We start from the raw sequence: 12,729 nt of genomic DNA, 5'->3' as shown, positions 1-12,729 counted from the left end.
TATAGTCATTAACGTTATTGAAACTGACAGCTGCTATACAGCTCGTTGAGAAATGAGGTTAAGTTGGTCGCTATAAGCTACTCCCTACGTCCAATGTGTCAGAGCCAACTTCGACCACGTTTTTATTTGAACGCTCGTTATATAATATAATCTAAAAATAAAGTGAATAGAAACGCAAATTTCAGATTTTTGTGTATTTAGTTATTGTTAATAATAATTTTTCAAACATTTTCTTTCATTATTCATTAATAGTTTAATTATAGCGTATTTATCAATATTTATGTAGTTTATATTCATATTTTTATACGAAAGAATGCAAAATAAACATCAATTTACAGAAATGGAGCCAAAAATCACTTTAAAATCCCTATATTCGAGATATCGGAAAAAATCGGTAATATCATTTTATCAATATGGAGTATTTTTTTCTTAAAAATATAAACTTGAAACTTCAAAATCCGTTTTTTACTTTTTCTCTAGCCATTATTAAATAATTTATATTTATAAATTTTATAAACAAAAATACGAATTTGAAAGAAATGTCATTTTTCTAAATTTTTTTTTCAAAACTAGTTACATCATTCGATTTCTAGGAAAATTTTACCCCAGTTTTTATAAAAATCCGTTGTTTTCGTTAACAAAGACGACATACATGTTCAAAGTTGACAAAATTCCAATTCGCACTAGTGTGACCTTTAAGGTCCACCCCAAATGTGACCTTTGTGGGTCAATTTAGATTTTCGGTAAACAGTAAAAAAATAATTGGAGAAACCCTGAATCATACTGTTTGTGGTAAAAGGTTTGCACTAATGACCAAGACTCTTCCGGGTCTTTTGTAATCTTGTTTCTAAAATTATTAAATTGGTTTAAATAATAGTCTATTTTTTTTATTATTTTTGCCAGCTGCCTGTTTTCTCAATATTTGTGTGTATCTTAGCATTAAGCCGTAACGGAAAATTTTGTTTATATATTTGATGGGCCCATTTTTCAGCTTGTCTACTGGACAAATTTCACTTAATCCCTAAAATGTACAAACCAAAAATGGAGCGCATTTGATGTGGAATGAGATGGAAAAGTAAGCAGCAGGTAACCCTCTCCCCACTAAAAGTTTTTTACCTTCCCGCTTCATCAATCAGATTATCAAATTGATAAGAAGTGTGGAGCGAGCCAGCTTCTCTGTAAATGGGGATAGAGAACTGCTAATTAAAATGCGTCCTAGGCAACCGCCTAAATGCAGACTAGCTCTCGAACGGTCAGTTGGTCCCTTTAATTGCATTTAGCTTCCAGCACCAGGCGCCCCTTGTAGGTCGCCTTCGCCGATGTCCTGTATTAGTCTGCTTCCGGAGTTACATAGTTCTGAGAAGGGTAGATGTAAGTTACAGCTGGTTATATAATCTGGGTACTAATCAAATTCTCGGAGGGAATTTGGAATCAAATTAAATAATATTCGATGCTTCATCTGTTTAATTTAGATATCGGCAGTACTTGATAGCCATAAGAATAACTGACATAAAGTAAGATAAAAAGTCTGAGATGGTGCAGATACAATTATTCATTCAAAGTGGTGTTTAATTTTGAGGAGATACAGCTGATACCAAAATAATACGTTGTATAAATAAATCACTCGATCACTCGCACAATCCTTGCATTTGTTGTTAATTAGATTTTTGACGCGGGTTCTGAAATTACTAATTATACATTTGTACTAACGCATGAAAACAAATCAGTACCTACTTATGAACAGTCTAATAGTAGTCATTCATTGATATTTTAATAAACACTTTTGTTCTAAATTTTGGTTGGTGTTGATGTTAATTTAGGTGTTAGTTTATGATTGTTGTTAGTATTTTAATATTTTTTTTTAGCTGGTGGTGATAAAACAAACATTTTCACCAAAATAGTGAAGTTTTGAACGTGGTTTTAACTTATAGGGAATGTCTTCAAAATTCTGTCCATGGTAATGGAAAGCTGCAGAAGACGAACTCAATATCAAAATAAAACAACTTCGCCTTTCGGAATAATACTAATGAATGATAATAATGTAAGATAAATCTAAACAATTTAGTTAATGTATTTTAATAATTATAGAATCTTTCGATTGAAAAAAACTATTTCATAATTTTTTATATTGGTAAAAACGAATTACCTTGTTTTGTTGTTGAAATAAAAAGAAAAAAAAGTTGTTTCCGCCCGGGATCGAACCGGGGACCTTCCGCGTGTTAGGCGGATGTGATAACCACTACACCACGGAAACTTGCTTCAAATTTTGCTCTGATGTATATGAATACGTAGAACAGCGAAACCTAACATTTTCTGATTCTTATAGCGCCACTAAAAATTGACGTCAACTGTATACGATTACACCTTTGAAAAATAGCACAAATTTGGAAGTATTTGTGAAAAAGTATAGATAGAGGGAGAAATATATATTCGGCATTTTTAAATTTTTATTAATATTAAAAAAATTGTGTATTTGTTTAACTTCGAAGAAAATACTTTCGTTAAGTTTAAGATCCCCTTTGTCATTACCAGAGTTAAAAATGTAACTGTTTAAAATATTTGAGATTTTTCGTTGACCGGGTGCGTTATACTGAAAATGGATATTTTACCAGATACTTAAATCTATAATTAAATCTATCCATTATTTTATATACATCTATGTAAAATTAGCAGTTGGAGATCAACCATACAAAATATCAGTAAAAAATAAAAGCGTTATAATAAAAACAGTAATTTTATGAAGAAACAGGAATTCATGAAAGAAAAAGTATTTGAAAATCCAGTTTTCTTTCTTTGTTTATTTGGATATTTTGAAAATTTAAAATTGAAAATATTACAACAAATCGCATCGGCCAATTTAATCTCTCATTTAGAAAGAGCGAATAGTTTATATTTGTCATTTATAATTTTTTCTACTTGTGCATGTTACCAAGGATTAAAATCATTTAAAAGAAAAAAAGAAATACAACACTTAAGGTGATTTAGGTCTTAGAACTTTTTAAAATTACAAAACCAAGAAAAATGGATGAACAAGAAAAACGTCCCGAAGTTTAATCCCAGAACTAAGAAAAGAGGAGTTATTAATTGCAAATGTTAGGTCAAATTTTTGATGTTTTGCTAGGTTGAGTATATTTTTAAAGCTTCTGCGCACAACGATAAAAATATTCGATGTTTCGGTGTTTCGCGTCAAGAAGATAGAACTTGTGGCGATATGGTCTACTACACATCCGAAGTTTCACTATCAAAACACAGTCATGCAATTATTTTCTGCATCTATCTTCCGTGGTGAACAGAGAGGCTTCATTTCATTACCTACAGCTGTTAAAAAATAATCATCATATCGAAGGAAAATGACGTATTAAGTTATACATTAAGATATTTTAGAAGATAAAGTGTATTACATTAAAATTTTCTCCTAACTATTATTTATTTGTTCTGCTTTTTCGTATACGATGACACGTACTAAACAGGCATTTTCAACATCTCCTTCTTCTTTTATAAAGTCCAAAAGCTTCCTTCCCTACATTTCTCTCAGCTTCTTGGATTCCAGATAGAATTTTTCCGAGGAGCGTCATTCTACTACGTGCAAATCCTGGGCTCTCGCCTAGGATATGCAGAGAGGTTTCATCCTCCGATTCACATCCTCGGCAGACCGGACTATCTACAAGCTTTAGCTTGTATAAATGTTTCATGAAGTAACAGTGTCCCGTTATAAATCGTGCTACTTTTCTGAGAAAAATTTTATTCAAGCTCAGCAATTCTGGTAGCCCAATATTTACTTTGTTCTGATTCGGTCCATTTGCCCAGAGTCTCCTTGACCACACTGGAAGATGTGCCACAAAAGGGCTCTGTTTCGGATCTCATCCTACCAAGTTCATCCGCTTTCTCGTTTCTATCAATGCCTTTATGTTCTGGCATCCAACACAGTCTAACTGTAGTGGTAGTCAGTTGAGTCGGCATTTGTAAACGTTCCCACACAAGTTTTAAACTTACCTTGTGGGTGCCTAATTGCTGCTTGATTGTCAGAAAATATGTATATGAGTTTATGTTTATAACCTCTACGTACATTCTCTGCTAAACACGCCATTATCGTGAAAATTTCTGCTTGAAATACAGTAGGAAACATCCCCAGACTGTAGCTTGCACTCCTCTGGGTCTGAATCCATACTGTTTTTAAAGTACCTACCATACCATTTTAAAGTATGTTTTAACCACCTTGCCAGCGAACTCATTTGAAGACTATTTGGGCATTGTAAGGTTATTTTAACTGTCTTAGTAGGACATAGTGGTTTTCCTTTTTTTTTTCGTACATTTCATGGAACGTATAAAGAATGCTTTTCACTTCTATTTATATTGTAATTCTAACTACCTTGCCTTAATCTTTGTTTGCAATCATCTGGCGCATTATACAGTCACTTTAACTGACCTAATAGGGCGCGGTCGTATTGACTTTCTTCGCCCGCCTTCCATGGAATATGTAGCAAATAATTTTCACTATTCTTATAGTGCAAAGTCTAGCTAATCATTTTGTAGCTATTTTTATTTCGTAACCTGCGGATTCATTTTGGACATTTGAGCGTAATGCTATTATTATTTTCCTCCCTGTATACCATGACATACATGCACAGTTAATTTTTCATTTTACCTAAAAGCTTGCTGTTATTAATTGCTCGCCTACATAAAAAAATGTATTTGCTAAGGCTACCTTTTGTAGAGACAGTGATCATATTACCGTTCGCAAAAAATATTTGTACTTATCTGCAATTTTGATGTAATATTTTTAAGTGTATCAGGTACTTAGTCCCAACACATTCAATCTGAGTTTATGGATATAGTCATGTCATTCCAAACAATGTATAGGAGAAGTCACAAAATTAAGAAAGTACTAGGAAAAGAAGGGGGGAGGCGGTGCGGACTCAAGTAGAGATAAGAAAGGCGATACGGAGGATAATTTACTGGAAAAAGGAGCCTTTTGATGTAGGGTCATAATAAGAAATTTATTGCCAATAGATTACATGAATCTAATAGAGATACAACACAGTGTATTGTTTTATAACTCGATATTGAGTATAGGTACATTGAAAGTTAATGCGAATTGTTATAAACAATTTTGGTAATAACAGTATATAGATTCTATTTTACATATAAAAAGAAAAATGTATTCCATTAGCATTTATAGTATTGTCATTAAAAGTATATTTATTTTAAATAAGCGTAAAATTGCAAGGCTAATCATTTTCCCCATTGTTCAGTATTCTATCTCGACCTTCTATGCTAAAACGTCATACGCTGCATTGTACGTAATTCAATAAATTGGTAGACTTGTAGAGCTGTCTTTCCCACACTTACCTTCCTCAGCTGTAAAAGATGGCCGTAAAAGTTAGGAGAATTAACATGAACTGAAATTACACTTCCTTTAGTGCCATAACATTTCTCAGACCACTGAAAGAGGAAATAATTAATTACTTCGTTTCTATTGTTCTTCCGCAAACAGAGATCTTCATTTATACGCACCGGTTAAATATCCTTAATCAATAATCTAGATTCTCTGTTTACTTTGAACCCCATTTATATCGCTTTTATTCTTATTGTAACCGGGTGTCCCTGTTCTAGCCTGCCAAACTGAGACGATACTAGAGAATTTTATTGTAAGAAAGACGTTCTTAAATGAACATATTCTATCAAATTTCCTTTATTTAGCAAAACTAATTTCAACAGTTTACAACCTTTGACAACTTTGACGTTTCACAGTAACTCACCCTTTAGATCAGCTGTTTATACAGGGTGTCCCGGAAATGGTGGGCAATCTCTCGGATATGGAGAGATAATGAGAAAATAATGCCACAAGTTCATATAAATTTTTATCCTCCGGGCTCACCCTGTAGAGTTATTAGCTCTTGAAGTTGAGAATTAAAAATGTTTTTTTTGCTGTAACTTTTGTATTTTTCAATAAATTTTGAAAATTTTTTGGCTCGATCTATAATTTTTGAAGCTGCTTTGGATTATAATATGAAATCCTCGATAATAATTATGGGCGCCCGGGGGCAAAGTACCCCCACCAAAATTCCTAGAAAAAAAATTTTTGTTCCACTATACCCCAAATTTTCTATCATTTTATAAAAATGTATGGTATTTTACGTAAAAAAGGTATACTTGTTGAATATCCATAAAATAGATATTTTTTGAGATAAACCCGTTTAAAGAGGAAGGTACCATTTAATTTGAGACATTTTATTTAATTGAAACACAGATTTAATCGTGGTTGGCTTTGACATGTCAGAGTATGCCAAAGGCAATTAAATTGTCAAACTTGTCAAATACGTAGTTTTAAATCTAAGACTCATCTCATAACTCATAATTTGTTATAAAATATGGAGTATTCCAATGAAGAATATGCTGATATGCATTTAATGTACGGGCGGGCTCTTTGTAATGCTTCGGCAGCAAGAAGATTTTATCAGCATTCTTATCCTAATAGAAGGATTCCGGATCGCAAAACTTTCGAACGTATTGATCAAAGATTAAGAGAAACTGGTAAAATACGATTACTATTATTAAACAAAATGGATATTAAATAAATTTTAATGTCTTTAGGTCAGTTTGCTCCTGTTACTGCAAACAGGGGTGCCCCGNAAAATACCATAAATTTTTATAAAATGATGGAAAATTTGGGGTATAGTGGAACAAAAATTTTTTTTCTAGAAATTTTGGTAGGGGGTGCTTTGCCCCCGTGCCCCATAATTATTATCGAGGATTTCATATTATCATCCAAAGCAGCTTCAAAAATTATAGATTCAGCCAAAAGATTTATTGAAAAATACAAAAGTTACAGCAAAAAAACTATTTTTAATTCTCAACTTCAAGAGCTAATAACTCTACAGGGTGAGTCCGGAGGAGAAAAATTTATATGAACTTGTGACATTATTTTCTCATTATCTATCCATATCCGAGAGATTGCCCACCATTTCTGGGACTCCCTGTATATTTTTCATTGATTGTCGATATTTTCATATACTTCTAGGTACAGTATATAACAATATTTACGCTGGGGTGATGTACGCTACACTGATTATGTGAAGGGAACGGCCTGGCAACATCTAGGAACTGTAATTCTTTCGAAGGGAGCTCTAACGTTGTTCTGCTTCTAGACCTCAGTTTCTAGTTTTAGGTCTCTAGAATAGTCAGCATACCAGTGATACCAATTTTCTATGTCTGTTCAATTGCCTAATCAGTAGAACTTTAACTGACTTTATTCAAAGTCTTGTTCACTCCGAAGTGTTTTTCATACATTCTACCATGGACTTCTTTCAGCATTACGCGACGCTATTCATTGGAAGTGCAATCTTCTTTCGTAGTCTCAAATTAAATAAATATTTAGACAGCGAGCTACGCCATAATGTCCTACGGATACGCCAAGTGAACTCATTTGTTCTTTGAATCCCATTTTTTAGCTGTGGTGTGTAAGTGTCTTGTCACCAAATCTCATTTCTTGTACTAGGTCGTAATTAAGTATTATTATGTCTACTTTCACCTAAGGTTTGTAAAACTTCTAAGGTTTCACCTCTTCATGGTACTACTAGGGTTGTAGCTTTCTGACTCTCACTCCAATTATTAACCTTCGCTGCAGCATCGAATTGTTTTCATGTAGTTTTGCCAAAAGGATTTACCATCATAATCTGAAGGTTGAATTTTGGTCAAACCTTGGCGATAAAAATGGCATTTTTAATTTATTGACAAGTGAATTAAAAATTGACTTTTATAATGTTACGTGTCAAAAACACTTTTAACACTAGTGTAAAGAAACTTATACTAGTGTAAAAATAAAATGTTATATACTAGGTATATAGTAATATGCAATTATGCATTCTTCTCACGATAATAGAAAACTGTATTGATAAACTTGGAAATAGTATATCTTTAGAAACATACATTCGAACAGTTATAAATTATTTATTTAGAAACATTAATATTAATATTACAACCCGAACAGTTACCCATGTTTACCCTCTGAGAAGTAATTGCGGTATTCAGTTTAATTGCAATACTATCGTCAACGTCACCTGATGCCGCTGGTCTCAAGTTGGAAGGACTCACTAAAGTAATTGCTGCATTAGAAGAGATACTGGTACTGCGAAGAATTCTCTCAGCAATTGTATTTTTATTTGTAATTGAATCCTCTGTGCAGCCCTCACCAACGGCTGATGATTTCTATCCACCATGTCGTTTTATTGTAATTAAATTAGCTCCCGAATCTGCCAACAAAAATGCCGAAGATCTTCGGAAACAATGGTCAGTAAACTGTTTCGGATTTGGCAATTTCAGAAATTAAGCAGTATTAGTAGGAATCTTCCCAAAAGTATTTATCCCAATAGATTAAACAGTATATTTGTCGTTAACGTAATTTAGAAAAAAAACGTCGGTGGGTAACGGCGGCTGGCGTTAATGCAGCATATTTATGGTAATAATTCATATAACTTCCAACGGTATAAAAACTACGACGAACGTTGATTTTAGTCTATTGTACGCGGGAGCCAATGGCTCCATCTGTCGTGCAGACTCCCAACTGTGCCATTCAAATGACTACACTAGGAAGCGACTTGTTAACTGCAGGTACTTTGTTGCACGACTGCCACGCACAGAGGACGCAACACAATGTTAGAGTCATCAGTGCCGCAAGAAACAACTACTCCGAGAACTATTTGCCCCTACCGGCATTGAATTATACTCGCGACACCTTGTACAACACTAGCGACAAACTGACAAACGATCCTAGGATCGTTTGTCAGTTTAACCCACCAGGCACAGACCGCGTACAATGTACTTCCTCTTCGTGATGATACGACGAAGAAACAGCTGGGTCGTTTGTCGGTTGTCGCACCTATGACACACTGATGACTAATAAGTTCGAAACCGGTCTGTGCCTGGTGGGTTAAACTGACAAACGATCCTAGCTGTTGTACTAGATGTCGCGAATATAATTCAATGCCGGTAGGGGCAAATAGCTCTCGGAGTAGTTGTTTCTCGCGGCACTGACGACTCGTTGATTTTAGTCTCCAAAATATCAATAGCGAGTTTTCTGATTTTCCAATATCATCCAATGTTAATTTACAAAGCTCTTTACGACGGCATGCTCCAAATAAACCAAAAATTTATCATTAGATATTTGGTGTCTGGAGCTTCATTCAAAAATGTATTTTTTGGCCGATATCCTACACTTTTTGGTTTTAAAAACGCTATTAGCTTGTAATACTTGTTTATATCCACGTTGTTCTTGAGTTGCAAACTAGCTTTCATCATAGACAAATTAGACCAGTGACGCCTTCCATAACTTACATTTTTNATACCTTTTTTACGTAAAATACCATAAATTTTTATAAAATGATGGAAAATTTGGGGTATAGTGGAACAAAAATTTTTTTTCTAGAAATTTTGGTAGGGGGTGCTTTGCCCCCGGGCCCCCATAATCATTATCGAGGATTTCATATTATCATCCAAAGCAGCTTCAAAAATTATAGATTCAGCCAAAAGATTTATTGAAAAATACAAAAGTTACAGCAAAAAAACTATTTTTAATTCTCAACTTCAAGAGCTAATAACTCTACAGGGTGAGTCCGGAGGAGAAAAATTTATATGAACTTGTGACATTATTTTCTCATTATCTATCCATATCCGAGAGATTGCCCACCATTTCTGGGACTCCCTGTATATTTTTCATTGATTGTCGATATTTTCATATACTTCTAGGTACAGTATATAACAATATTTACGCTGGGGTGATGTACGCTACACTGATTATGTGAAGGGAACGGCCTGGCAACATCTAGGAACTGTAATTCTTTCGAAGGGAGCTCTAACGTTGTTCTGCTTCTAGACCTCAGTTTCTAGTTTTAGGTCTCTAGAATAGTCAGCATACCAGTGATACCAATTTTCTATGTCTGTTCAATTGCCTAATCAGTAGAACTTTAACTGACTTTATTCAAAGTCTTGTTCACTCCGAAGTGTTTTTCATACATTCTACCATGGACTTCTTTCAGCATTTCGCGACGCTATTCCTTGGAAGTGCAATCTTCTTTCGTAGTCTCAAATTAAATAAATATTTAGACAGCGAGCTACGCCATAATGTCCTACGGATACGCCAAGTGAACTCATTTGTTCTTTGAATCCCATTTTTTAGCTGTGGTGTGTAAGTGTCTTGTCACCAAATCTCATTTCTTGTACTAGGTCGTAATTAAGTATTATTATGTCTACTTTCACCTAAGGTTTGTAAAACTTCTAAGGTTTCACCTCTTCATGGTACTACTAGGGTTGTAGCTTTCTGACTCTCACTCCAATTATTAACCTTCGCTGCAGCATCGAATTGTTTTCATGTAGTTTTGCCAAAAGGATTTACCATCATAATCTGAAGGTTGAATTTTGGTCAAACCTTGGCGATAAAAATGGCATTTTTAATTTATTGACAAGTGAATTAAAAATTGACTTTTATAATGTTACGTGTCAAAAACACTTTTAACACTAGTGTAAAGAAACTTATAATACTAGTGTAAAAATAAAATGTTATATACTAGGTATATAGTAATATGCAATTATGCATTCTTCTATCTTCTATCTTCTCACGATAATAGAAAACTGTATTGGTAAACTTGGAAATAGTATATCTTTAGAAACATACATTCGAACAGTTATAAATTATTTATTTAGAAACATTAATATTAATATTACAACCCGAACAGTTACCCATGTTTACCCTCTGAGAAGTAATTGCGGTATTCAGTTTAATTGCAATACTATCGTCAACGTCACCTGATGCCGCTGGTGTCAAGTTGGAAGGACTCACTAAAGTAATTGCTGCATTAGAAGAGATACTGGTACTGCGAAGAATTCTCTCACCAATTGTATTTTTATTTGTAATTGAATCCTCTATGCAGCCCTCACCAACGGCTGATGATTTCTATCCCCCATGTCGTTTTATTGTAATTAAATTAGTTCCCGAATCTGCCAACAAAAATGCCGAAGATCTTCGGAAACAATGGCCAGTAAACTGTTTCGGATTTGGCAATTTCAGAAATTAAGCAGTATTAGTAGGAATCTTCCCAAAAGTATTTATCCCAATAGATTAAACAGTATATTTGTCGTTAACGTAATTTAGAAAAAAAACGTCGATGGGTAACGGCGGCTGGCGTTAATGCAGCATATTTATGGTAATAATTCATATAACTTCCAACGGTATAAAAACTACGACGAACGTTGATTTTAGTCTCCAAAATATCAATAGCGAGTTTTCTGATTTTCCAATATCATCCAATGTTAATTTACAAAGCCTCTTTACGACGGCAGGCTCTAAATAAACCAAAAATTTATCATTAGTTATTTGGTGTCTGGAGCTGCATTCAAAAATGTATTTTTTTGGCCGATATCCTACACTTTTTGGTTTTAAAAACGCTATTAGCTTGTAATACTTGTTTATATCCACGTTGTTCTTGAGTTGCAAACTAGCTTTCATCATAGACAAATTAGACCAGTGTTGACGCCTTCCATAACTTACATTTTTTTTCAAAGTAGGCCAAAAGTATATTTTCAGTGAAATGGTCTGCTACTTTCTTCATTTTACACCATTTAATAGGTCTTTTATATGCTGTCATATTGTTATCGGTTGCTGGAACAACAGATCTAAAGTTGCCCTTTTGCGACTTCTTCAACATCTGATGGAATAATAAAATTACTTTAATTTCCCGTACTTTCTTCAAAATCCATTTTTTTAGTCACAACATTTAAGGACAGCTTCAATTGTAGTTACTAATAAAAACTAAACAACTTACAAGTGTTTTACTTAATTACCTTTATCCAGTACCTGACTTGATATATACACTTACTTGTCTCATATAATTGAAACCAATGGGTGGTAAGAGATAGATCGGGAGTTGCAACCCATAGACGAAATTTTTTTTATTAACAGTTTTACAAAAAATATTGTATGATACCTATATTTGTTAAAAGTGATTTTATTTAGTTCGAGGGGTTCCCCACTCACAAAATAAAATGTCTCTTTAACACTTGTATCATAAATATTATAATTTTGGTTTACTATTTTTTTTTTAAATTATACAGGGTGTTAATGAATAGGTGTTACAAACGGATATGGTATGTAAAAAATCCAAAAATAAGTGCAGTTTACTTAATAAACATATGTGCTAAAGCGGCTCATTTTCGAGATACAGGGCGTTGAAATTTAAAAATAATAAACTATTTTTTCCTGTAGCTCCGGTATTAGTTAATATTTCTTTATCAAACTCAACAGACAGATTTACTAGCTTAAAGGATGCATAAATATGGCAGAAACCATTTATTGGCTTCTTCTAGTGGCGTGCGATAGGTGTCGTTTCACCTTTTATCCCCCCTAAATTGTGCGGCACTGTACAAATATTCGTTTTTCGTACGTTATAGAATTTACTAGTATTTTTTACGTAAATAATGTATACTTGTTAGACTTCCATAAAATGAGTAATTATCAAGTTATTAACATTTACATTACTGAGGTCACCTTATGCTCCAAAAACTATGTTTTTCTATGCTATGCTAGTTTTCGAGATACAAAAAGTTAAAGTTGTTTAAAAGGTATTTTTATTTTGCACAAAAAAATTACAGTAAATGCTCAAAATTACGGCCACCAGTAGCGATACAAGCGTTAATTCTTCGAAGCATATTTGTGTACATTCGGTCAAAAGTGCCAGG

The 12,729-nt window shown here is 33.6% G+C and overlaps 1 protein-coding gene and 1 non-coding gene across 2 annotated transcripts in view; one reads left to right on the top strand and one right to left on the bottom strand.

The window, feature by feature from the left end:
* Window positions 1-12,729, top strand: part of LOC108906965 — a 238,826-nt gene that overhangs the window by 53,336 nt on the left and 172,761 nt on the right. The window lies entirely within an intron of this gene.
* On the bottom strand, window positions 2,182-2,254 carry Trnav-aac. The gene has a single exon. It is a non-coding gene; the product is annotated as a tRNA-Val (tRNA).

The sequence above is a fragment of the Anoplophora glabripennis genome, unplaced genomic scaffold (assembly GCF_000390285.2).
Source record: "Anoplophora glabripennis isolate ALB-LARVAE unplaced genomic scaffold, Agla_2.0 scaffold355, whole genome shotgun sequence".
In the NCBI taxonomy this organism is placed as follows: Eukaryota; Metazoa; Arthropoda; class Insecta; order Coleoptera; family Cerambycidae; genus Anoplophora; species Anoplophora glabripennis.
The sequence above is the reverse complement of the archived record's forward strand: the minus strand, read 5'-3'. Positions and strand labels throughout refer to the sequence as shown.